Source organism: Capricornis sumatraensis, chromosome 12 (genome assembly GCF_032405125.1).
Source record: "Capricornis sumatraensis isolate serow.1 chromosome 12, serow.2, whole genome shotgun sequence".
Taxonomy (NCBI): Eukaryota; Metazoa; Chordata; class Mammalia; order Artiodactyla; family Bovidae; genus Capricornis; species Capricornis sumatraensis.
The window spans coordinates 44978696-45006604 of record NC_091080.1 but is presented as its reverse complement, the minus strand read 5'-3'; positions in this window follow the sequence as shown (position 1 = coordinate 45006604).

Genomic DNA, 27909 nt, shown 5'->3' with positions numbered 1-27909 from the left:
GGACAGTGCTTCCAGCCGCCTAAGTCTCACAGCTTCTGGTGGATCCTGTGCTTACATGAGTGCTTGTTACAGGATAAATGCAACTGCCCTGGTTGGATTACTGTGTCCTTGCCAAAAAGTCGACATACAGGAAGAGCCAATTTGGGTTAGTTTACTCTTCTTGACAAATACAGAGGCTTCACAAATGGTCAAGGAAGTAGCCATGCAGCTGGACTGGAGGTGCTCACGCATCAGACAGTACCCGGAGTTTCAGATCAATAGCTGCACAACAGCCTCCACAACAACATCTGAAAAGAAAAACAGGGCCAGTGTGGGTCACAGCTCTTGTGGACTTGCTAAAACATGCTTTAAACATCATACAACCAGTTAGAAATTCCTTCTGCAAAGCTCACTGCCTCCCCAGACTGACTTGAATGCTTCCCTGTAAGAAGTTGCTAACACTGGAGGACATGTGTGTTTAGAGCTTCGTTTCTAAATATTATGCCCCACTAAATAAACCAACACTCCTTGAAGGATCTCAGGGCTGGGAGGAGAAAGTCCAAGATGAGTCTGACTTGTCTCAGTAAGTCAGAAGGTGAAGAAGTGCTCTTATGGTCTAGAACAGCCCACAGGAGCAGGGACAGGCCAGGGGCGCTCCCTGCAGGCGAGGGGTCACCTGAGTGGCAGAATAGATGAGGACAGGAATGGGCTGTCAGTCACCGAATCGTGTAGGAACCCCTAGGTCCATGGGGCTAAAATGTAGGTAAACCGAGAATAAAGGAAAGCTTCTCTTTACAGCAGAATGTCATCTGATGAATGCACGAAGAACAGAGTTAGAAAATCCCCACTGTGTACCATCAGAATGAGGTCTGTTCAGGTCGGCTTCGGTCATGAGACCGTTGGTTGACAGTCTGGGGGAAATGGGATATTTACATTGTCTTCCCCATAGTGTTAATCACAGGGTAAAAATGACAGTTCTGTAGTGAAGAAACCTGGGGATTTAACAATGAGGGAATCAAAGCTTCTGTTACGGATCACGGGGCTCACTGGCATGCAGGTCCCACCATGATGCCTCATACTGAGCATCTCTGCCCAGATGCACAATCTGTGTCCAGTTCAAATCCAGGGGCGACTGGCCTGAAGTCTGCAGAGGTGCCAGTATCACAGAAGACCAGGGAGGTGGAAGAAGTGTTCTAGAATAAATTCGATTCGGGAGACAGGACCACTGTGTGCCACGCATGAGTTCTGGATCAGGTAAAACAGATGGGAAAGACATTATTGGGGTGCGGGGTGTAATCTGATATGGAGGTAATCCAAATCAGACCTCACTTTTCTGAATGTTGATTGTTTATTATCATGCAGGAGAATGTTCTTGTCTTTGTAAAAATGCATGATGAAGGATTTGGGAGTGGAGAAGCAGGAGATTGTCAGCTAACTCTCAAAAGGTTCAGAAAGAATGCGATTATATATTATATATGAAATACATAAAATGTGTTATATATAATATAAAGGGGATGATAAAACAAAGTGTTAAACTTGTGAATTTGAATAAAGAGTGTATGGAAGGTTTTTGCACTGTTTTTTGCGTCTCATTAATTATTTCAAGATGAAAAGTTAAAAAAGTTGCTAACACTGCCACAGTTTGGGGTGGAGGTGGGCGGGAGAGTCACACCCACGTCTCCATGCATGTCCTCTGTTCCTGATGCTCTGTGGGTCCCTCTGGAGCCCACCTACTGCTGTGCCCTCTGGGCTGCCTGGCCCCAGACGGGCAGTGGTGGCCTCTGCTGCGTCCCGGCTTCATCCTGTGGTCCTCCCACTCCCCTTGCTTCTGTGCCCTCCCTCCCGCCAGCGGCACCCTAGATGACCCTGCCTGCCCCTGCTCCACACCTTTTACGTTTGCCTTGTGTTTCCCACCACAGGCTGTGGGAACCTGGAGGTGGGCATCGCTCAGGTGGTCCCCCTCTTAGGTTGTGATCCGCCTCTTGCTGACCACTGCTTGAGGGGACAGACCCTTCTTTCCCCAGGAAATACCATCATTTTGATGGGAAAGGATGGGTTTCTTCCTCACATGGGCTTTGTCTTCCTCGAAGTGTCCCTGCACTGAGTAATCAGAGGACCTCGACTCTCTGGTGGCCACCAGAGCCACACACCCTTGGCTGTGTGGCTGTGCCCCTCATTTCCCTCTGCCCTCACCTGCAGCCCCTCCTTCCTCAGTCGTTGTGAGGTGAGGTCAACTCGGTTATAGCAGCTTTGAGAGATTGTCATGTGATTGGTAACAACTCTTTCATATTAAGGGAATTTGATCATCTTGGCATTTAGACAGTTTATGAAGATACTGTAACTAAGTAAGACCCAGGAAACGCCAAGTTTGGATTTATGCCTCGCTTGTTGCTCTCATGCTAGGATTTCCTTGTCCTTTAAAAAGAAAACAAAACTTGTGCTGGGAAGGGGAAATTGAGCCTTTAAGACTTGGTTAGACTGTGGAATGACTTTATCTGGTAGCAGGGGTGTGGCTGTTGCTTGGGTTGCTCTTGCCATTAAGGCAGGGATGACAGTGCGGGACCCTCTGCAACTTCCGTTCACGACATGGGAGTTAGCACCTTACCAAACGCTTAGCGTTCATACTTTGTGTCTATGTAAGGAAGGCTGAGCGTCGAAGAATTGATGCTTTTGAACTGTGGTGTTGGAGAAGACTCTTGGGAGTCCCCTGGACTGCAAGGAGATCGGATCAGTCAATTCTATGGGAAATCAACCCAAATATTCATTGGAAGGACTGACGCTAAAGCTGAAGCTCTAGTACTTTGGCCACCTGATGTGAAGAGCTGACTCACTGGACAAGACCCTGATGCTGGGAAAGATTGAGGCCAGAAGGAGAAGGGGACAACAGAGAATAATATAGTCAGATGGCATCACCGACTCATTGGACATGAATTTGAGCAAACTCTGGGAGATACTGAATGATAAGGAAGCCTGGCGTGCTGCAGTCCATGGGGTCAAAAAGAGTTGGACACAATTTAGGGACTGAATAACAGCAGCAGCTGTTGTAACCTACTTGTGAAAGATCATTCATCCAGCCTTGTTGAAAATGAAGTACTCATGTTTGCATTAAGCAGCAGGAAAGCTGTTGATGGGTCGGCTGGCTTTCTCAAAGCCCCTGCTGCCCTGTTTTATTTAGAACACTAATAACTAAGTAGTTATTTTTCCACGAAGAGAATTCCGCTTCTTTTGTCCTTAACCAAAATAGGGACCATTTGCTGAAAGTTGTGTTGGTATTTGTAAATGCCTAGCTTTCGAAATCAGTGTCATGGTTAAAAAAAATGAGGCGGGGGGGTGGGGGCGGAGTGTCAAACAGCCCCCTTAAAGTAAACATGAGCATTGTAAGCCACTTGGCTTTGATAATTTCTTCTTTCTCTGGATAGCCTTGACCTTGTCTGAGTCAAAACGATTTACAACATGAGTGAATGTCTAGAGGGCAGAAACTATGTCATACATGTTCTGAGCTTGCCATTTCCTGTTGTAAAATATAAATCATATAACATTTGCATTAGATAAATTAGAAATGTGAATTAGTTGCTTTATTTAACTAGTTTTTAGAATACATTTATAGAATGTATCTTTGCTGTATTATAATTTTTAAATTATCCTATAAAAGTTGATTTAAAAATGAAAGTAATACGTGTAGAAGGTTAAGAAAGTAGATCACATTCAGTGCAGTTCAGTTCAGTTGCTCAGTCGTGTCCAACTCTTTGCGACCCTATGGATTGTAGTACATCAGGCCTCCCTGTCCATCACCAACTCCTGGAGCTTACTCAAACTCATGTCCATTGAGTCGGTGATGCCATCCAACCATCTCATCCTCTGTTGCTCCCTTCTCCTCCTGCCTTCAATCTTTCCCAGCATCAGGGTCTTTTCAAATGAGTGAAAAGACTTCACTCTTCGCATCAGGTAGCCAAAGTATTGGAGCTTCAGCTTTAACATCAGTCCTTCCAATGAATATTCAGGACTGATTTCCTAATTTCCTTTAGGATGGACTGGTTGTATCTTAGGATGGACTGCTGTCCAAGGGAGTCTCAAGAGTCTTTTCCAACACCACAATTCAAAAGCATCAATTCTTTGGCACTCAGCTTTCTTTATAGTCCAACTCTCACATCCATACATGACTACTGGAAAAACCATAGCTTTGACTACACAGAACTTTGTTGGCAAAGTAACGTCTCTGCTTTTTAATATGCTGTCTAGGTTTGTCAAAGCTTTTCTTCCAAGGAGCAAGCATCTTTTGATTTCATGACTGCAGTCAGCATCTGCAATGACTTTGGAGCCAAAGAAAATAAAGTTTCTATTGTTTTCCCATCTACTTGCCATGAAGTGATGGGATTGGATGCCATAATCTTTGTTCTTTGAATGTTGGGTTTTAAGCCAGCTTTTTCACTCTCTCACCTTCATCAAGAGGCTCTTTAGTTCCTCTTTGCTTTCTGCCATAAGGGTGGTGTCATCTGCATGTCTGAAGTTATTAATATTTCTCCTGGAAATATTGATTCCAGCTTGTGCTTCATCCAGCCTGGCATTTTGCATGATGTACTCTGCATATAAGTTAAATTAGCAGGGTGACAGTATACAGCCTTTATGTACTCCTTTCCTGATTTGGAACCATTCCATTGTTCCATGTCTGGTTCTTACTGTTGCTTCTTGACCTATATCCTGAGGTGGCAGGTAAGGCGATCTGGTATTCCCATCTCTTGAACAATTTTCTGCCGTTTGTTGTGCAGAACAAACTCAGGTGGCAGGTAAGGTGATCTGGTATTCCCATCTCTTAAAGAATTTTCTGCAGTTTGTTGTGATCCCAAAGTAAAGGCTTTGAGATAGTCAATAAAGCAGAAGTAGGTGTTTTTCTGGAACTCTCTTTCTTTTTCTGTGATCCAATGGATGTTGGCCATTTGGTCTCTGATTTCTCTGCCTTTTCTAAATCCAGATTGAAAATCTGAAAGTTCTTGATTCATGTACCATTGAAGCATAGCTTGGAGAATTTTGAGCATTACTTTGCTAGTGTGTGAGGTGAGCACAATTGTGTGGTAGTTTGAGCATTCTTTGGCATTAGCTTTCTTTGGGATTAGCATGAAAACTGACCTTTTCCAGTCCTGTGGTCACTACTGAGTTTTCCAATTGTGTTGGCATATTGAGTGTAGCACTTTCACAGCATCATCTTTTAGGATTTGAAATAGCTCAGCTAGAATTCCTTTACCTCCACGAGCTTTGTTCATAGTGGTACTTCCTAAGGCTCACTTGACTTCACATTCCAGGATGTCTGGCTCTAGGTGAGAGATCACACCATCGTGGTTATCTGGGTCATGAAGATCTGTTTTGTATAGCTCTTCTGTGTATTCTTGCCATCTCTTCTTAATATCTTCCGCTTCTGTTAGGGCCACACCATTTGTGTCCTTTATTGTACCTAACTTTGCATGAAATGTTCCCTTGGTATCTCTAATTTTCTTGAAGAGATCTCTAGTCTTGCCCTTTCTTTGCATTGATCACTTAGAAAGGTTTTCTTATCTCTCCTTGCTATTCTTTGGAACTCTGCATTCAGATGGTTATACCTTTCCTGTTCTCCTTTGCCTTTCACTTCACTTCTTTTCTCAGCTGTTTGTAAGGCCTTCTCAGACAACCATTTTGCCTTTTTGCATTTCTTTCTCTTAGGGATGGTCTTGGTCACCGCCTCCTATACAATGTCACTAACCTCCATCCATAGTTCTTCCGGCACTCCGTCTAACAGATCTGATCCCTTGAATCTATTAGTTCTCCCCTGGTAGATTACACTGGGAACTACAAAAAGAAACAGTGGCCTCTGGGTTCACCTTTCCTCATCCTTCATCCCTTTACTCAGGCTTGACTATTTTATCTCTTTCAGCTGTTTCTTCTGTTATTGTCAGTCCCTAAATATTGATTTACACTGCTACTTCTCTCTTTTGATGGGAAAGTTGAGGATTTACACATCCTCATCAATGTTTCTCCCAGTATCTCAAGACAATCATCCACATTTTGAGTCCCTTCATTACTAGGTTACTTTGCTGCTTTAAGGAGCATAAGTAGAGCTTGATTTCTTGCTGCATTAAATACAGGGAGTTTGTCAGCTGCTAACTGTGTACTCAGCCCCAGGACAAGCTGCAGAGCCCCTTGTTTAAAAAGTATTATGAGTATCATGATGATGACAAAGCGTGTTACTCCATGTGTGGGGCCCTTCTGGTGGTGAGGGGGGTTCTGTGGGGCTGTAAGGGTGGCACATTCTGACACTGCTCCCTCACCCTTCGGCTCTCCTTCTTCTCTTAACTTCTGTCATTTCTTTTCTTACTTTTAAAACATCAAGAGTCGTAACATTTTAATTTTGTTCTGAAACCATAAACATCTCATCCATTCATCTCTATGGGTTAAATATTTAAGTAGGAAAATGATATATAATTTATTGTTGTGACTATGCAAATATTATTCATTGCAGAGCCAAAGGTTTTCTTTCCTGTACATTCTATTGCTTTTCCTGGAGTTTATAATTGCTTTTACTTTTGTGTTAGCCTTTTGCTTTATTACAGTCTCAGCTGTAACCAACTTTGTCCAGTCTGTCTAATCAGATGGGCAATCTAATTGTCCCCAGAGACTTCCCCAGACCCCAGACAAAGGGTCTCCCTCCTCCATCTGGACATCACTCTTTCCAGGCCTGCTGCTGGGCTGGTGTCCTGGGACTTTCTTTCATTGCTTCCCTGGTTTAGTTTTACTGCTTCCTAGATCTTGAGATTTTATCCTTGGTTGATCCTTTGAAGTGCCAGCCCCTCCTCTAATACCTTTTTGGTGTAGTGAGTGCAGGAAGAAGTTTCTGAAGATTTTTTTCTTCCATTTCTGAAGATATTGACAGTTTTTTCTTGGTATCAGTTTGCAGTTATGAAAAGAGCTCTAGGTAGAAAGAAATTCTCAGAGTTTGGAGAGGATCTCTTATTGTCACTGGCATCTGCTGTTATTGACAAGGAGGCCGCCTGATGCCTTTTGTTCTACACTATGATTGATTTTTCTTCCTTAAGACAATGTCCTCCCATTCTTGGTATTCTGAATTTCATAATGTTGTACCTAGGTGTACCACAGGTGTAGGTCTTTTCTCACCTATTATTACTCTAGGTATGTGGGAGCATTTTAAACCTGGAGATTGTATCTTTTAATCTTTGGAAAAGTCTCTTGAATACAGTGATGATTTCTTCCCCTTTGTTTTTCCCCATTCTGTTTTCCAAACTTCTATTGGTTGGATCTTGGACCTCTTAGACTAATTTTCTATATTCTTCTTGTCTGTTATCTCAATAGATAATAGAGATTTGTCTCCTTAGGATTCAGAGTTCTCATTTGGGGGAGGTTTTCCTAATGTATCTTCCACTCTTTTTATTAATTTATCATGTGTTTTAGGCTCTAAAAGTTTCATGCTTCTCTAATTTTTCTACTTACTGCATTGTCTTTGCTTTATGAATATGATACCATTTATAATGATTATACAAATTGGAACGTTCAAATTATTCCTGAATACTCCACTGTATTTTTTCCTATTTATCCTGGCCTTTTTTCCCAAGATGGTATGGACAGAAATGGTATGGACCTAACAGAAGCAGAAGATATTAAGAAGAGGTGGCAAGAATACACAGAAGAACTGTACAAAAAAAATCTTCACGACCAAGATAATCACGATGGTGTGATCACTCACCTAGAGCCAGATATCCTGGAATGTGAAGTCGAGTGGGCCTTAGAAAGCATCACTACGAACAAAGCTAGTGGAGGTGATGGAATTCCAGTGGAGCTCTTTCAAATCCTGAAAGATGATGCTGTGAAAGTGCTGCACTCAATATGACAGCAAATTTGGAAAACTCAGCAGTGGCCACAGGACTGCAAATGGTCAGTTTTCATTCCAATCCCAAAGAAAGCTAATGCCAAAGAATGCTCAAACTACCACACAATTGCACTCATCTCACACGCTAGCAAAGTAATGCTCAAAATTCTCCAAGGCAGGCTTCAGCAATATGTGAAACATGAACTTCCTGATGTTCAAGCTGGTTTTAGAAAAGGCAGAGGAACCAGAGATCAAATTGCCAACATCTGCTGGATTATGGAAAAAGCAAGAGAGTTCCAGAAAAACATCTATTTCTGCTTTATTGACTATGCCAAAGCCTTTGACTGTGTGGATCACAACAAACTGTGGAAAATTCTGAAAGAGATGGGCATACCAGACCACCTGACCTGCCTCTTGAGAAACCTATATGCAGGTCAGGAAGCCACAGTTAGAACTGGACATGGAACAACAGACTGGTTCCAAATAGGAAAAGGAGTACGTCAAGGCTGTATATTGTCACCCTGCTTATTTAACTTACATGCAGAGTACGTCATGAGAAACGTTGGGCTGGAGGAAGCACAATATGGAATCAAGATTGCTGGGAGAACTATCAATAGCCTCAGATATGCAGATGACACCACCCTTATGGCAGAAAGTGAAGAGGAACTAAAAAGCCTCTTGATGAAAGTGAAAGAGGAGAGTGAAAAAGTTGGCTTAAGGCTCAACATTCAGAACACTAAGATCATGGCATCTGGTCCCATCACTTCATGGGCAATAGATGGGGAAACAGTGGAAACAGTGTCAGACTTTATTTTTTTGGGCTCCAAAATCACTGCAGATGGTGATTGCAGCCATGAAATTAAAAGACTCTTACTCCTTGGAAGGAAGGTTATGACCAACCTAGATAGCATATTGAAAAGCACAGACATTACTTTGGCGACAAATGTCCATCTGGTCAAGGCTATGGTTTTTCCAGTGGTCATGTATGGATGTGAGAGTTGGACTGTGAAGAAGGCTGAGCGCCGAAGAATTGATGCTTTTGACCTGTGGTGTTGGAGAAGACTCTTGAGAGTCCCTTGGACTGCAAGGAGATCCAACCAATCTATTCTAAAGGAGATCAGTCCTTGGTGTTCTTTGGAAGGACTGATGCTAAAGCTGAAACTCCAGTACTTTGGCCACCTGATGTGAAGAGCTGTCTCATTGGAAAAGACTCTGATGCTGGGAGGGATTGAGGGCAGGAGGAGAAGGGGATGACAGAGGATGAGATGGCTGGATGGCATCACCGACTCGATGGATGTGAGTTTGGGTGAACTCTGGGAGTTGGTGATGGACAGGAAAGCCTGGCATGTTGTGATTCACGGGGTCGCAAAGAGTCGGACATGACTGAATGACTGAACTGACTGAACTGAACTTTTTTCCAAGATGAAGGCTTTTATGTTGGTGATCCTTGGCTGACCTTTTAATTTAGAAGTGAGGTGCTAAAAACCATTGGTGTTTGTGAATTGATGGGGTTTGATTTAGGGTGTTAGATGGGACAGTATGTTTTACTGGGGACTTCTGTATACTAGAATGATTAGTTCTTTCCTCTGTAGTGGTCAGATGTTTTGGGGTAAAGTTCTAGATTTTTTATTTTTTGTTTTGGCTTGGAGGTATTTACCTGGTTGGAAATCAACGCATGTGGAGTCAATACCTTCCTACAATGTAATAACTTTCAGTTATTTCCTCATTTTCCTGCCCAGAGCCTGCTCCTCTGCCTCTGCTTTTCGGCTTGGTTGCACGGTTTCCTCGGTGCTGCCCTTCATGGCTCTGATACCCTGGTACACCAAGCCACTGGGGTCGACCTGGAGAAAGGCCCTCCCGAGCGCCCTGTAACCGGGGCTCCCCATGTCCTGTATTGTTCCTCTCTGTAGCTTCTCACTCCTTTAAGTTCACCTGCCTCTCACCCCCTCCGTCTGTGCATCATTGTTCGTTTTTCATCCCGTCATTGCTTTACTGTCCTTTAAGTGAGGTCTTGAAGGAGAAGGACACTGTCTATATGTTTTGAGGAAGATTTGCTGTTGTTGTTGTTCAGTCGCTCAGTCGTGTCTAGCTCTTTGCGACCCCATGGACTGCAGCATGCCAGGCCTCCCTGTCCTTCACCATCTCCCGGGACTTACTCCAACTCATGTCCATCGAGTCAGTGATGCCAGCCAACCATCTCGTCCTCGAACTGCCTGTGGCATCTGCATATGCCAAGGACACCATCCATCCTCATCACACCTCTCGTCGTCTAGTCAGAGGAAAATCAGTGCAGGTTTACACAGGAAACTGTAGTCTACAAAATCTCCAACTGTGTGTCTGTGCCTCTGTCTGTCTTCATGTAGGCAACTCCTCCTGCAGGGGCATGGTTCACACACACAGAACCTGTTAACCGAGCTCAGAGAGAGGATGAGCACATGGTTGCCTTTGGGTTCGATCAAAGGAGCTTTTATTGTTGTTCTTAATCAGCAGAAAGTGTAAAAATTTTAAACTGAAAAGTGGCTTTAGACCACTCTGTATTCTTCAGGTCATCAGGCCTCTTCAGTTCAGTTCAGTTTAGTCGCTCAGTCGTGTCCGACTCTTTGCGACCCCATGAATCGCAGCACGCCAGGCCTCCCTGTCCATCACCAACTCTCGGAGTTCACTCAGACTCATGTCCATCGAGTCCATGATGCCATCCAGCCATCTCATCCTCTGTCGTTCCCTTCTCCTCCTGCCCCCAATCCCTCCCAGCATCAGAGTCTTTTCTAATGAGTCAACTCTTCGCATAAGGTGGCCAAAATACTGGCGTTTCAGCTTTAGCATCATATCTTCTTCTTATTTTAAAACACTCTTACAGGCTGACTGATACCCACATTTATTCAATCATGTAAATAGATCATTTAGTGAAGTTTGTGTTTTTTTCACCCAGGTTTGGGGAAAATACTGCAGAAGTGATGTGTAAGATGGAGGAATTGGCGAAGCTGCCAGCACGTGCCTGTAGCACTTGTCTTGTTATTCCTGCAGCAGCTACGTGGTGGTTTACGCCTGCTGAACCACAGCTCCTCCCTAGGGTAGCCTCCTCAGTGTAGGTCTGGACACCAGCCTGGGAGGCATCTCAGCTCTCAGAGACCTTGTTCACACCTCGCAGATGTTTCTGCTGGAGCATGTCAGTACTTTTCAGGAGGGAGATCTTTACCTTCAGGGAGAGCCCAGTGGTCAGCAGGCACCACAGCATCTCTGCGCCTCTTGGCTGCCCAGCAGACAGTGGTGGCAGCGAGTACTTCTCAGCGTCTGGAGGCCGTGTTGGGACATCTGTGCACTCGCTTCACGGTGGGGCCCTAGGGGAGGCGGCTGTGAATCTGGAAACGTGTGAACCGCGGTGACGTCCACGGGCACTTGGTCTGAATGTAGCACCTGGAGAACCGCGGGCCGTTGGATACTGAGTGGGGGAAATGAAGTTGAGCCAGAGGAGTCTAATTCAGCTAATTAAAGATCTGTAAGGTTGTCATGTGGTTTACTTTTTATCTTTGTTAATTTTTTAAGCAAGCACATAGCCTTGCTGGATGTCAGGCAGTGTGCGAGTTTTTCCTTGAGTCCTCATCGTTTGACGTGATGTGTCCTGACCTGATCTGCTGTCTATGAGCTGTACACTAAGGTTAACGGAGGCTGCGGAATGAACCCCCGGGTCCTCCTGAGGTGGAGCTGACATCCTGCCTGCCCCACCTTCCCTGTCTATGCCTATGTTTGCCCTGCCCTTTTGCTTGGAACACGCTCTTTCTCTGCCTGAAGCTCAGCTCCCCTTTAAGTCCCAGCATAAGTGCCCGCAGCACGACATCGGCCCATGTTGTAGACCCCAGCTGAGGTGGGTTTCCTCCTCCTCTCCCCGGGCGAAGCTCCTGGCTCTCAGTCAGGTGTTCCCTTCCTCCTCTGGGCTCCCGCGCCCTCACGGCACCTCTGTGTGCACCTCCGCATCGCCCGCTGGCATGCCAGCCATCTGCGGTCCTCAGCTGCGAGGACGTCCTTTCTCTCCCATGCCCATGGGCTGCCCCAGTGTGTGCTGCCTGTCGCACCCCGGGGTCTTGAGGAGAGTCCAGCGGAGAACCCACAGTGAGCAGGACTGGCCACCCCAAGTGTGTGCTGCTTAGGACAAGACACGGCAGGGTCAGTTGACTGACGTCAGGCTGCACAGACATCATTCCTGCCGGTTTTGTTTTTTTTTAATCACTCAGTTTTCTGGGGAGGATAGAATACTCCATACAAACTACAAGATTGCTCAGAAAAAACAGGACATTGGCTTGATGCTAAGAGGTTTGAAGGCAGGGACCGTGGTTGCTCTCAGAGCCCGCTCTGCAGCCTGGTCACTTAAGGCCCTGTGGGTCAGGGGATAAGCCAGGGGCAAAGACGGGTCCTGGGCAAGCTGCCCTCCTCATATTGCCCTCCTCACTCTGGGATTCCTAAGACTTTAACCAGAGTTCCTTTTTCTCTTTGACTGTTTGTGTGAATTCTTTCCAATGTTTCGTCCTCACTTCCCGCAGCGATTTTAATTCTTCTCCTTTGCTGTAATTGCTGGGTATTAAAAGCCTGTGTGACTGTGTTATGAAACAGAGTTGTATTGTATGAGTATTCTTATCCTGGGGTTTTCCTGTTCTGTGATGCTGTGAGAAATGTCTTTTTTACCTCTCGTCAAGTCTCTGAAGGGATTTTTGCAGCTAATTTGGGATAATAAAGGCATTCTTACCGTGATGCTGCTCTTCTCTTAGGAATCTGTGTATTTCAGTCGCTTCTATTTCAACTCGCCCCATACTGAATGAAGTTTCCTGCAGAAGGCTTTTTAAGGTGTTAATGTGTTTGTGTGCATCTTCCCAGGCCTGCCCCACCCACCCGTCTTCCCGGCGACCTTCTTAGCCTTGACAGTTGCACCAAACAAGCTCCTTGGGTGCTCGAGCCTTGTTCACTGTGGTAAAAAGTGAAAGAGATGGAGAAATTAGAGGCCACTACATTGTCATGGAGCATAGGAAACTGTTTGGCTTGAAGGTCTTAGTTTTGACTGAGACTCATAGGTAGTGGGAACCCTCAAGGGAGTCACTGCTTTCCTTTGATGACGCTTTGTTTGGCCATTTGAAATGACTGTCTATTAAATGCACTCAGAATGCCTGCTGACCTCCTGGATGCTGGTGGCTTCCTGTCTGTGAGCTTTACCAGGGAGACCCCTGGACTGGCTGTGGCGGATCACCCCCCTCAGCCCCACGTCTCCCCCGCACCTGCTGTGCTGCTTCCCCTGTCCCCAGGCACATGCCTGCCCCAGGGACATCCTGCCATCTCGGGCACTTTCCTTTTAAAGGAAACCATTTTTCTTCCTGTGCAATGGTTGGGTCTGTATCACCTTGGCTAGACTGTGGCGCCCAGTTGGTTGGTCGGGCAAAGAAGTTGAAAAAGAATAAATACATGTACATGTATAACTGACTCACTCTGCTGTACACCTGGAACTAGCGCAACATTGCTAATCAGCTGTATTCTAACATGAAACAAACAAACCAACCTAATTCAGGTGGTCTGCAGATATGGCTGGCGTCTTTGGCTTTAACTGACTTTAAGTGAAGATTATGTTTGACGATGTGGGCTGCCTCATCCATCAGTTGAAGGCCTGAAGAGCAAATGGTGAGGTTTCCTGGAGAAGAAGGGCTGTGGCCCCTGGACCGGAGCATCACCCCTCACGGGAGCTGCGGGCTGCCCTGCAGACTCCAGGCTTGTCCCGTGAACGCATGACTGCACAAGCCAGTTCTTGAAACCACCCCCTCCCTTGTCTCTGAGTATTATGTCACATGTGTCTGTGTCTGTATCTGTATTCCTGTTTGTTCTGCTTCTCTGGGGCCCTCGATACACCGAGATTCAGACATCGAGATTCACAGCCTCACCAGCTTTGATGAGAGCAGCAAGGTGCTCTTCACAGTGTTGGTTACATTAATACTTGTTACTGAAAAGTAACCTTTAAAGCTGAGTCAGCAGTGTCCTCACTCCCCCTGCTGACCACAGAGCTTCCCCCCTCCCCAGGCTGTCCCCTGCACCCCGGCCACATTCTGTCACTTCTGCTCAGCGGTTGTTCTGGGGGCTGCCCGCATGCACAGCACCGCCTGCCTGTTTACTGTTCCCATTTCCTTGGCCCCATTACAGAGGCCAGAAAATAGGTGACCTAACAGCCAAGGGAGTGGGGGCAGTGAGGAAGGGAGACTGGCTGTTCCCTTGTTGCTTCAACTTTTCGCCTGAGGGTTGTTTATGTAGTAGATGTATTTGCAGAATGAAAGTTTGTATTATGAAAACAGGAGAACATGTTCTCCGGATGTCCTTCTTTTTATGTGAATATGTTCTAAGAAAATAGGAAGCTTGCAGAGTATGTCAGATAGAACATCCATCAGGTATAGTTCCCTAGACAGGAAGTCTTGAGGGGACACATCCCTCCCAATGAAGGCTGACTGGGGGAGGGGCTTGAGCACCCACACGAGAAGGGTCAGAAGGGACCAGATGAGCAGGACTGTGAGTGGGACATTGGGGCTCTGAGGTGATGTATTCAGTGGTCACATGGAGATGCTCAGGTCAGAAGGGCTTTCCTGGATGCCCCTGACCACCCTCCTGGAGACAGGGGCACAGAACAGGGTTCTGGGACTCAGCTCAGCCTTCCACCCAGAGGGATTGAAGAGGCTCCTCAAGGCTTCCACTGAACAGCGAAGGACATGTGGGGTAAAAAGCTGTACTTTGGGGCTTCCCAAGTGGCTCAGTGGTAAAGAACTTCCCTGCCATTGCAGGAGATGTAAGGAGAAGTAAGAGACACAGGTTTGATCTCTGGGTTGGGAAGATCCCCTGGAGGAGGGAATAGCAACCCGCTCCAGTATCCTTGCCTGGGGAATCCCATAGAGGTACCTGGAGAGCACAGTCTGTGGGGTTGCACAGAGTTGCACATGGCTAAAGTCATTTAGCACACATGCAGCTATACTTTAAACATAAAGTTAATGAAAAGTCAGGTTTTATCTCAAGGAACTTTGTTTTCAGCTTCTCTGCATACACTTGGTTTACAAAGTTGGAGAGACTTTTCTCCCTGCCCAAGAGTTCTAGGCTTTTCTGTCTTATATGTCACTGTCATGTCACCTTCTAGTCACCTTCTTGGCTTGCTGAGTATTCTGAGAGCAGTATCATTTTTTCCCCCTCTCAATTTTTGTTCATTTGCCTACATCTCCCTGCAATGGTATGACTGACGGAGAGCCTCGCTGAATTTTTGTCTGGAGAGCAGGTGCTGAGGTTCAGGACTTAGTTTGCGTCTCATCAGGGCTCTTCCCATCTCAGTTGAGCTGAGTGAGTGGCAGCTTGGCTCAGACCCTTGAGTGAGTGGTAGGAGTTTTGGGGTCAGAAAGCCTTGTCTTTCCCTAGTCCCGTCCTTTCCCAGCAGTACACCCTTAGGCCAACCTGTTCCCTGCTTCTCAGTCTTCTTATCTGTAAAGTAGGACAGACATCTGTAATTACGATTCAGTAGGAAGACAGCTATAAAAGAGGAAATGCTTAATTATTGGACACTGTTATTATTCTTTATCAAAGGCCATTGATTTGTGTTCCAGGCAAGGAACGGGAATCCACATTGTATCTGTTCTAAAGAGTTCTCACCTCTTCCTCCCCTTTACTTCTTCTCCCTTTGCTTTCCCAAGAACAAGTGCAGCAGGGAGCAAGAGCCGCTTAGCCTTGTTATATTATGCAGTCTGAGGAGAAAACATCTTTTGGAACCTTAAATGAAATTAAAATTAAGGGTCTTTCCCATTTGTGAGTGTCACCATGGAGACACAAATGTGTGGTCACCATGGCGACCTTTAATCAACACTCTCCATCTGAAATCCTTACATATGAAATCAGGTATGGCTGCCGCTATGAGAGGACAGGGTATAAATAAGTGAATTCTCGTGATGACAATGCTTCCCCGGGTTGGTTTCACAGCGCAGTTCTAAAAGTGTCATTAATGGTAACTTGACACCCGGTGGATGCTTGGCGCTTCTGAGCTGGCAGGACATTCTCAGATGGGGTTGCTCCATTTCCTCTTTGGTCTCCTGCCTCATTTGAGGCAACCATTCTGTGTCTTTGCTTTTTATGGCCACCTTTGGTGCTTCCTGTGCCTTCCCTGAAGAATGCTCTAGGAGTTCTGGTGCGTTCATAAAAGAAATAAATCATGACTTTGTAACAACTTCCATATACAGCTAACAGTAGTAATTTTGTTAGATAATTGCTTTTGAAAAGAGATGAGCATTCTTCTATAACATGCTAAGATGCATCTCATAACCTACCACACATTATGTATCTAAAATGAATCTGTATTTAGAAATGAATAACTCCCAAGTGTGTGACAGGCCATTAGTTGCTCCAGATGGTGCAAAAGTATCCACAGTGTGCATTAAAGTAGAGGCAGCCAAGTTCACCCACTGTTAGAGCCTGTGGTGCAGGGTGGTCTCCCAAGGTAGGGATGGCCTCCTTCAGACTTAGGGAGACTTGGTCACGCTGCTGGAGATGGGCCAGAGCAGGCCAGTGAGTGAAGCCGGGGGAGACAGGGCTGCAGAGGAGAGGAGGAGGGCTGGCAAGGGTGCTGGACGGCGCTGAGGGGCACACTTTCCTGTCTGCAAATCTTCCCTGGTTTCACAGTAATGCTCCCAATTTGAATTAGATAGGAAACTCAGAACACTCTTAAGTGAACACAGTTTGTAATTAAGTTTAAAGTTTTGAAACAGAACAGGCATCTCTTCAAGTACATCTTTTTAAGCGCTGTCTGGCAGTGTTCAAAAGATGCTGCATTTGAGTGGGAAAATGGACTCTACGTTACTGGTTTTGTGAGCAAAATGACTCCCATCCCAGGGTCCCCCAGGAGGATGGACGTAAACTCTTCGGGCACCCTGGAGGGAATGGCAGACTTGCCCTCATGGTACACTGAGCAGACTCTGGGACTCTTCTGCTGGTGGCATTTCTTTGCTGGACAGAATGCCTTCTGCAGATCCAAAGACTTGGAGGTCTGGAGCCAAACCTGGTCCTTAGAGTCTGGGGGTTGTTTCCCTGGGGAAGATGTTGACCTCTGTTTCCAAGAAAAAAGTCTTTGAAAAACTCTGGGGACATTGAAATAGCTCTACAAAATAACATTTTTGGTGTTTTAAAGTGTAAACTAACGAGAAACACATGATTTTAGTTTCCCATAAATCACAGAGGGTTTTGCCGAAGAGAAAAATGCATGTCAAAACACATCTCGGGTAAACAGTTTAAGGCAGTAATCTGGCTGCACAAGTAGGTCAAGGATTGGGGAAGGTGACATGCAAATTTGCATCCAGGTGGAGTGTGGAGGGCATGTCAGCATCAGCTCCCAGCTTCCAGGAGACTGGACATGAGCAGTGCTAGTCTGGGTGAGAGGGTGGCTCTTGGCCTCTTTGTCCTTCCTTCGGAGGCTGAGCTGTCTGTGTGAGCCTGTATTTGGAGTCCTCATAGAGAAAATAAGAGCAAGTTATTAAATATTCCAATTATAAATGTTGTTGCAAAAATGAACTTCTGCTGCTCTGCACTTGTCTTGGCTTCTGCTCATTTACCCAGCGCTCCCTGTCATCACCTACACTGGTGGTTGATAAGAGGGACCAACAACCAGCATGTGGGAGCTGAGTTTCTGAACTGCATCAGGATATAGAAAAACACTGCTGGGGTTTACAAATATCCTATATTTGATATTCTTGGCACTGTAATTTGTCTTAGTTGTGAAGCAGATTTCTTTTCCTAAGGAAGGTCCTTGATGAAATGATCACAGCGTGTGAGTTAACAGAATCCAAATGAATTTATAAATAGTGTTCTTGCCTGGAGAATCCCAGGGACAGGAGCCTGGTGGGCTGCCGTCTATGGGGTCTCACAGAGTCGGACACGACTGACGTGACTCGGCAGCAGCAAAGTGAGTATAAAAGCATTCACTTGACCTGCATTTAGGTTGTGAGGTTTGTTGGGAATTTCTCAGAATCTTCTTGACTCCTAGGTGGGAGCTCTTTTGAGAAGCTGCGGGGAAGAGAGTGGTGGGTGTAAGGTGTCTTCTGTGTGTCATGCTTTAAATGCTCACAGAAGTCCCTGAAGAAGTCTGATTACTTCGAGTGGGTGCGGAAACTGAGGCTGGAGACATTTGGGCCATTTAACCAGGATCTCGACAGAGACGATCGTTGCTCACTTGGCCTTGCGCAATATTGCCCAGGACTGCAAAGTGCTCTGCTGGATCAGTCTGTAGTTTATCAAACTTGCAGGATTCACTGGCTGTCTTCTCCGAGGCTGACAGCTTGGGTGGGAATCTAAGATGTGTAAATTAGAAGGCCAAAGACCAATTCTCTTCTTAATTAATTTTTTTTCTTTTTCTTTTTTTTAGAGAAACCCAAATACCAAAAAAAAAAAAAAAAAAAAAACAAACCCCAAATTATTTCATCATGTGAGCCCAGGAAGCCTGGCTTCTGAGCCATACAGCACCCAGCGAGGTGAGGATACTGCTTGTTACAAATAAGTAACATCATAGCAACAACAGAATAAGTAACAATGCAATAAGAAACATCATAACAGATAATTATGGAGTAAGTAACAGTGAAAAGGTGAATAACCTTTCTGTACACTTTGACACTTGGGGAGAAGTGTCTGTGAGGAAGATCTATTACTATGTAGCCTGGCATTGCTAGGGTGCAGAGGGCATCCTGAGTGGACGTCCAGTCCCCCGGGGAAGCGGGTCCAGCTGTCCTTCTGGTGCCCTGGTGGTGAGCGCAGTGCTGTGTCCTTGGAGTCTGGCAGGGGTGACGGTGCAGTCTGTGCTCAGCCATGGAAATTTCTCCAAGCGCTGTTTCTAAGAGTCACCGTGAATTCATCCATTTGGTATGTGGCTATTTGGGCAACAAATAATGTCTTTCCCTCACATGATGAAAGTTGGAGCATTAGTTGGTTAATATTAACGACCCTCTCTGGCCGGAGTGGGATGCGGTGGGCGGGGTCTGGAAACTTGTGGAATTCAGAGTCCCCATGCATGCTGAAAATCATGGAGAGTTGGTCCTTTCTCTCCTGACTGTGGCCACGGAGAAAGGAGAGGGGAACGTTCTGACCAACAGAACTGCTGCTCTCATGATCTGTGGCCCCGTGAGCTGCACCATATGCCTAAAAGGATGCTTTTTAACCCTGAAATATTTGAGTTTCAATATTTTTATAGATGCACAGGTTACGTAGGTTCTTAAGGCCGAATTTGTCAGTTTTTGTTTCAGAGTGAACGATGCCGTTGAATTGTATCAGCAAACAGGAGGTTTGGAAGGAAGTCTTTTACACTACTCAAATTATTTTTCAAAGCAGAGCTTCAACCTGGGCTTCTATAGTGGTTCCAGTAAGCTGTGGCAGAAGAAAGAAAGGACAGTGGCTTCTGGATAGCGACATGTCTCTAGTTCCTCTGGCAGCACTGCTCTTGGGACCAGGTTTTGACCGTATTTTAGAGGATTGAGTGCCCTGAAGGGGAGCACAGTTGTGGGGAGGACTTCCCCTGACTTTGCATTCTGTTTTTTCAAGATATCTATTTAGGGAGTCTAGTCATGATGCATACATGTCATCGCTCCTGTACACTTAATTATTCTCCCAGAAATGGGCTTTGTATTCCTACCTCCTTCCCCACAAAGCAAGGTTTTAACAGGTTAGAGTCTGGGAGACCTTTCCATGCCTCTCATCTGAAATGACCACTCTGCCTGCTTCCGTGGTCAATTCCGACTGCTCGTTTTCCGGCGGGGGGCGGGGGTGGGTTCTGCTCAGAGTGTGTAAACCATCTCCTTCAGCAGTGATCAGGTGAACATCTGTGATGTGCTGGGCAGGTGCCTGGCACAGGTGGCTCTGGGGCTCGTAGGCTGGACAGAGCAGAGCGCGGACTGTGGGGGTGCGACAGTGATCATGAGGTGAAAATTGTGGTGATTGTGGAGACACGGAGGGCCAGAGGCTCCAGAACATGGCCAGGACCAGCCAGGGGAGGGCTTTCTGAGTTAGGGATGAATGTTGAGACCAAAGGATCTGTCTAGTGAGGGGCAGGTTGGAGGCTTGGGGGCTGGAGAGGCGGGATGTGGCTGTGTGTGTGCTGGGTGCATCCTGCGGGGGTTGGGGGATGCTGTGTCACTGGTACCCTTCTGCTGGGGGCCAGCCTCCAAAAGCAGCAGTGTCCAGTAAGTGCCTGGGGACAAGCAAGCATCAGTCAGGTTTCATCAGTAGTTTATGGAATAGTTAGTTTCCAAAGACAGTTGCAGTCCAGGCCTCAGAAAATTTGATCTGAATTCTGTGTAATGATTGCAGTCCTCACAAGGACAGCACTTTGCGTCAGACAATCCCTGGTTTTGAGAACCATTGAATGTATAGACTTGTGTCTCACGGTTTGGAAAGAGAACCTCAAAAGCCCTTTTGGCCCCTCTCCACTCAATGGTAATATCCTTTAGCGCCTCTGGGGAGGTGGCCTTCAGGGGTCATGGCCACACTTAAGGTCAGATAGAAAGTCATGGGGCAGTTTCTGACTCTCTGGGTTTGCGGGTTTCTGGACAGAATACCACAGGTGTGAAGCTCCTTCTGAGCCCATTCTATCAGAGGAGGGTACGTCTGTTTTACCCTATCAGAATGTGTCTCTGGTGGAGGTGAATGTGCGCTTGGTTAAGAGTGTCTGCTCAGCCCTTTCACGGGACACTTACCATTTCCACTTTCTACACTCTGTTCTGTGGAATTAGGCCACTAAGTCCAGCCCATGTTCAAGAAGAGGGGAGTTAGGTTGCAACCTTTTCTCTCTATTATCTTTCATATCCCTAGCACCACCCCTCACCCTCGACTCTAGTATCTTATAAATTGGCAGGAGAGAAAGCCAACATCAGAGAGAGCCTCATGGGATAGGTGACTCGTTTTATCTATTGTTTACCATCTATCTATCATCTTTATCTATTATCAGTCTGTATCTATCATCTGTCCACCTAGATCTATTATCTGTCATTTATCTATTATTTATTATTAATCTGTATCTATCATCAGTATGTATCTTTTATCTATTATTGATCTTTGTCATCTATATATGCCTATTATTTATCATTTATTATTTGTTATAGAGCTATATCTATAACCTATTGTCTATTATCTGTGTATGAAATAAGAATAAAAGAACAGCTTGGGGCAGCTAGTAAGAGTTCTAGGAACATTGTCTTCTGAAAAGAAGGTCACTGAGGCTGAGGAGTCCAAGTGTCTCAGCCTAACCAGAAAGAACTCGTCTTCCTTAAAGACTTCTTAAATTTAACCCTTTTATGGATCCCAGCAGGAAATATGTGGGGACTCATAAAGAACAGGTCTCCCCAGTCACCCACATGTTGTTTAGATGCACATTCTGCCTGGGACATTGGCTTTTTAATATATTTGACAAGCTGTGTTCGGTATTTCTTATTAAGAATTTACTTTCTCAATTGAATTTGATTATAAAATACAGAGAAGTACAGTCACAAATACCACATTTTGCCCTACAAAAAAAATTATCTATTTTTAATTTAAGGCTAATGGCTTTACAATATTGTGTTGGTTTCTGCAACACATCAATGTGAATCAGCCACAGTTATACATACGCCATCTCCATCTTTTGCCCTAACTTTTAAAAAGAAAATAAAACTAGAGGCAGAGTTGAATGCCCTCCATGGTGCTGGCCCTGCCTCTGGGTGTAATTCTCACCTTCCTCCGCGGGTAATCATTATCCTGAAGCATTATCCTGTTTATATCTGTGCTTTAGCACCTTCACTGCAAAGCAAATTCCTCTTTTCATCGCTACCGTGTCAGTGTGTATCAAATTAAAACAATATATGGTATTTTGGAGAGTATTTAAAGATCATACAAATAGTGTCCTACCGTACAGCTTATGTCTTGCACCGTTTTGCCTCTCGTAACTGTGTGTCTGAGACCTAGTCCTGGGGATATGTGTAGAGCTAGTTAATTCATTTTCAATGCTCTTCATCGTGCCACTGTATGAATGAGTCAGAGTTTATTTATCCATTCCTAATTAATTTTCCACTCTATCAAGGAAATTGTTATCTTAAATTATTTCCAGTATTTTCCCTGGTAAAATGATGCAAAGAACTTTGCTGTCTGTGTCCCCTTGTGCAGCGTGCTTGCCACTCCTCTGGGGTGTGTCCTGGCCTGGGGTTGGTGCCTGCTCTGACTTTCTGAGGTGTTGCTGGCTGCTGTTCAGTGTGGTCGCACCCGTGGAAACTCCTGGCCAGCCCCCCACCATGGGGAGTGGGTCTTCCTGCTCCACACTCCAGGCCTCATGAGGTGTTTCCAGACTTCAGATGTTTGCTTTATCTTATGAATGTGAAGTTGTGTTTTGCTTCATTGTTCATTTTCCTGATTGCTAGTGATGTGATATATATTACAGATATTTTTCTGAAAATTTAGATTCCTTCTTCTGGGCATTGTCTGTTGATATTTTTGCCTGTTTTTATTTTCTCTCTTGATTTCTTATTTGCTCATGGGGGATATTTATATATTATGCATCCTAAGCCTTTCTTGGCAACCTGTCTTCTAAGTTATCTTCACTCTGTGTGATTTACTAGGGGACAAATCAAGCAGTTTGTGGAGAAAAGACCTTTAGGTTCATCAGGAGACTTGGGCTTTTGTTCTGGTTTGGCTGCCAGCTTGCTATTTGACCTTGGAGGGTCCCTTAATTTTCCTGGACCTCATCTTCCTTATCTCTGAAGTGATAAATGATATCTTTGATTGCAGAACCTCAAATCTCTTTTAGATACACAGTCGTATCAGAGTTAGAACAAAATTAAATGGAGAGAAAGTTCTATCCAAATCAAGGGAAATATCTGCGTGCTGGAATATTTGAGAACAGACTCAAGTTTCGCTGCTTAAAGAACTAGACAACTGGGATTATGTGGGTGAAGTTGGCTAGCATCGGGATAACCCTTCAATGTTCAAGAATACTTCCACATATTTGATTTTGTTAATGAACCTGACTTGTAGGATCTTGTTTTCGTCATGAAATGTGTCATCACGTCTCAGGTTCCAGTCTGGGCAGCGTGTCTATCTGCTCTGCTGTGGGACGGCAGTGTCTTGGATCAGGCCACACTTGAAGGACTCTGAGTACCCATGTGCCAAGTGACTGAGAGGTGAGTGACCAGCTCAGCAGTGTTAGTCAAGAGCTCCCGACTCATCTTTCTGGGGAGGTTCCTAAGAATATCCCACATCTCCCCTCTTGGGTGTCTCAGCATTCTCTGCAGTTTTGCGTCTTCTACAATGAAAGGATAACGTTGATTTTCTTAAAATGACTTTGTCTCTGTAGAGTCTGAATTAATGAGTTTTATTTTGACTCAAAGTGGGAATTGTTTTAATTTGTTGATTCTTTATATTTTGTCAGGGGCATGACTGTGATCATAATGATTAACAAGATCACTAACTTTTCTTCCCTTTGGCCCTAAAAAGCAGCTGAAGATATACCCTGTCTTTGCTGAGAGTATCTGTCTTGTAGCATGGCTGTGACAGTGAGCTTCGTGGTAGGAGCGTGAGTTTATCTCGTCTCCTCTCAGCCGCTTTGCTGTCAGACCTGGCCCAGAAGCCACCTGGCACCGCCGTCTTGGTTTGTGCGGCTGCACCCATGAGGCTCCTCCAGCACCAGGGCTTGCTAGACATGCTCCGTGTCCCTGTCCCTGTGGTGGAGCCTTGGGCTGTTGGTTGGCTGACATGTCCTGCTGCTCCTTATGAGGTGCTCAGGGCAGGGCCAGGGTTAGTGGGGGAGTGAGCACCCCTTACTCGTGCAGAACGCATGACCTCTCTGCCTCCCACCAAGGAGCCCTGGGGGAGGTGCCCTGGGATCACAAGATGTGCCTGCCTCGCTGGCTGAGAGAACTCAGTTTTCCCCAGAAAGGAGAGAAAGGTGCTTTTCTTTCCCCATTTCTAGACTCTCTTTCCTTTGGGTGTTTTGCACGAGAAGACTCTGCTGGTCATGCTGAGGAGACACCTTACAGGACTGGGAGCGGGTCCTCGGCTGCTTCCCAAACAGCTATGACTGGGTTAGTGGGTCAGGGATGAGCCCTGAGGAGCGATTTAGAAACCACCACCCCTGGAGGAACCGTCTGGATGCTGAATGTGACGGGCACAGCCCATCTGTCCTCGGGGTTTCATCACTTCTGTGGAAACTGGGGTTTTCCAGTTTGATGGACCTTCATGGACCTGATACTTCACATTTAGCCCTTTTCTAGGCATATGGGGGAGAATGAAGCATTGTCCTCATTTTCAGAGAATTCAGCACTTTCTGCAAAAGATGGTGGAAAAAACTTAGTAGTAATGCCAGGCCTTGCCTTTTCATACTGTTCATAGGATTCTCAAGGCAAGAATGCTGGATTGGTTTGCTGTTTCCTCCTCCAGTGGAATGTGTTTTGTCAGAACTCTCCATTATGACCTGTCTGTCTTGAGTGGCCCTGCATGCCATGGCTCATAGCTTCACTGAGTTACACAAGCCCCTTGGCTGTGACAAGACTGTGATCCATGAGGGGGAGAAGCATCAGCCACCTCAGATATGCAGATGATACCACTTTAATGGCCGGAAGTAAAGAGGAACTAAAGAGTGTCTTGATGAGGGTAAAAGAGGAGAGTGAAAAAGTTGGCTTAAAACTCAGCATTCAAAAAACTAAGATCATGGCATCCAGTCCCATCAGTTCATGGCAAATAGATGGGGAAAAAGTGGAAACAGTGGCAGATTTTCTTTTATTGGGCTTCAGAATCACTGTGGATGGTGACTGCAACCATGAAATTAAAAGATACTTGCCCCTTGGAAGAAAACCTATGACAAACCTAGACAGTGTATTAAAAAGCAGAAACATCACTTTGCCGACAGAGGTCCATATAGTGAAAGCTGTGGTTTTTTCAGTAGTCATGTATGGATGTGAGAGTTGGACCATAAAGAATGCTGAATGCCAAAGAATCGATTGTCGTGCTGGAGAAGACTCTTGAGAGTCCGTTGGACTGCAAGGAGATCAAATCAGTCAGTCCTAAAGGAAATAAACCCTGAATATTCGTTGGAAGGACTGTTGCTGAAGCTGAAACTCCAGTACTTTGGCCACCTAATGTGAAGAGCCAGCCCTTTAGAAAAGACCCTGTGGCTGGGAAAGATTGAGGGCAGGAGGAGAAGGGTACGACGGAGGATGAGCTGGCTGGATGGCATCACTGACTCAATGGACGTGAGTTTGAGCAAGCTCTGGGAGATTAGTGAAAAACAAGGAGGCCTGGTGTGCTGCAGTTCTTGGGGTCAGAAAGAGTCACATGTGACTTAGTGACTAAACAGCCACCACCAGGCCCTAGATAAGAACTTCTTATTGATTTTTCAGACAGTTTTTCAGAAAGAGCAACCTGGACGAGGGGAGAGGGTGTCCCAGGTGGGAGAAGGGTATGAGCAGGTGTGGAGGTGGATGCGGGGAATCGCCCAGGGATCTGGGGGGAGAGGGAGAGGGGAAACAGGGGAGAGGGGGTGGGGGAGAGGGTGGGGGCCAGCTTCTCTAGAGAAGCCCTGGTCCCAGGAGCCAGAACACATGGACTCCCCTTGGGCCTGGCTCCCCACTTTCTTGCTTTGTGATTGGGTGGTGGACTGTCCCATTTGGGCCTGGCTCCCTTCTCTGTGAGGCGGTGGCAGGTGCTGTACCGCAGGGTGGTCCAAGGATGAGAGAAGGGGCTGTGCTCGCGCCCTCAGGAGGCTCCTGACCCAGGATGCAGGGCCCTGGGTGTGTGAGATGCCGTCCTGGGAAGGAGGTAGAGCTGGGCAGGGTGCAGACTGCAGACGCCAGGAGAGCCGGGCCGTACCTCAGGCCTGAGGAGCGTTTCTGTCTGGAATTCTGCTTTAAAAGGGCTCCTCCACCTTCCTTCTGTTAGCTGATTTTAAAGGCGGTCTCTCCTTTTGTGAACAATTAGTTCCCTCTGGTCCACCTCAGCCTTTGTTTCTGGGGGGTCACCCCGTTCCCCGCCTCCCCACCCTGCATCCCTGCACTGTCCCGTCTGTGTCACCTGTGGGGACCCAGGAATGCAGCGGGCGCCTGCACTCGAGGGACTCACCAGATGGCTGTAGCAACACTTGGCTTCTCCTCGTCCGTTTTTAGAGCCTTCTGTCTCAATGGAATGAGAAACAGTAAAAATAGCCCAAGCAGGCGCTTCAGAGGTATCTTAAATTATTCTCTGTTCGTCTTTCTTCCTATGGTGTGAGTATCTTTAGCTTCTGTAGAGGGACAGAGAAAAGAAAAGAAAAGAAAATTCCTGGTGGCTGCGAGTGCTATTTCTACCCAGGGGTACGTTGTATTTCTGTAGAAATAGCTTGGGGGCTGGGAGCCTGTGCTAGTGGAGAGCCAGCTCTTCTGCCTCTCAGTGCGTCAGCAGAGGGGGTGCGCCTCCTCTGAAGCAGCCACATCCCACCCCCGAACTTCCCCACCCCCACCACCGGCTTCTGGGGAAATGGCCCAAGGGACTGGGCTCAGACCTGTGACAGACAGGAGCCAGAGGGGCACACCCGTGGTGACAGGGCCTCCAGAGGGGACACCTTCTGTGTGGCCGTGCTGGTCTGCTGCGTGGGGGTGTCCCCATCCAGCAGCACCTACCTTTGGCCATGTGAGCCTGGCAGGAGTTTGAGGTTGCCTCTCTGTTTTCTCATGAAAATGCTTCCTCCTGTTGTTCAGTGTTGGTGCTCTGGGACAACAGAACCTAAAATATCAACTCAGCAGAGTGAGCGAAGTCCTTTCTGATGAACTTGTGAGTCTTTCTGTAGGGTGGAGGACGACAGGGTGCGGAGTGGGCCTGTAGTCACCCACAGGCTGACAGGGGCAGGCCTGGCCTCTGACCCAGGAGCGGGGGGCAGCCAGCCTGCATCCTGGAGCCTGGGTAAGTCCCCCCCGCCCAACCCGCCACCCAGGCTCCTTGGCATGCATGGTTGTCCATTAGGACAGCAGCCTGTGTTCATTGTCTGGGGGTTTATCTCTCTGCTCCTTCACTCCTGGGTCACTCCCAGTTGGGGTGGAGCTGGGGGAGACCATGGCTGGGGACTGCCCCCAGCTTCTGTGTTTTTACACACATAGCAGGGGCCACGCAATGCCACTTGGCTTCACTATTCCTTATTCAGGATGAAAGGTTCTATAAAGGATGGAAGAGGAGTGGACAGTCCACAGTTTCAAGCAGGACAGAGACTGGTTCTGAAGGGGAATGTGTCCCGGCGGAGGTCGAGAAAGTGTTTGTTCAGGAGCCGGAGGGTGTGGTGGGCTTCCTGGAGGAGGGGCTCCTTAGGCCAGCTGTGCAGAAAGGGGAGTGGGGGCCCTGGGAGGAGCGAGTCCAGGGAAGGGGGTGAAAAGAAGCCCATGGGGACAGGAGGGACTGGCCGTGCTCACGGGTGGGCTGGCGTCCTGTTGTCGTCATGCAGGAGAGTCTCAGCTGTGATATCCTAACAGTCGGTACCCAGTCCAGAGCCTTGATACCCGCCCTACTGAGGCCACCTCCACCTCCATCCCCTCCTGACCCAGGGTCAGGGGGAGACAGGCCTTCCCAGGCCCAGGTCTGCTCTAGTGCTTCCGGATTCCAGAGGACAGTGGTCTGCTTTGGGGGGTCCATTCAGTGGTCCACTCAAGGGTCCGTCCAGTGGTCTAGGCCAGCCGCCCAGAGTCTTCACTGCAAGACCTGGACAGGAGGGAGGTTGGGCTGGTGGGTGCTCAGAGATGGTGGATGTGGGGGTGGCGGGAAGAGGGGTGACTAGGGTGGGATTGCAAGTCCGGCTGCCTGGGAAGGTGGTGGTGCTGACAGAGAGCAGACGGTCAGAGAAGGAGCCAGTTTTGTTAGAGGATGAACCTGGCCTCAGACACGCTGCCTTGGGCCCAGGTTGTCACAGGGTGGTCTGGGAGGACAGTCAGTCTGGAGGGAAGCCCGAGGTGTCTCTGTGCAAGGCATGTTGGGGCTCAGTGGGGTGAGGGCAGAGTGGGAGGGCAGGGTGGAGGTGTGGAGAGAAGGGAGTCAGGTGCTGCCTCCAAGTGTCTTGGGGTTCAGAGAAGATGAGA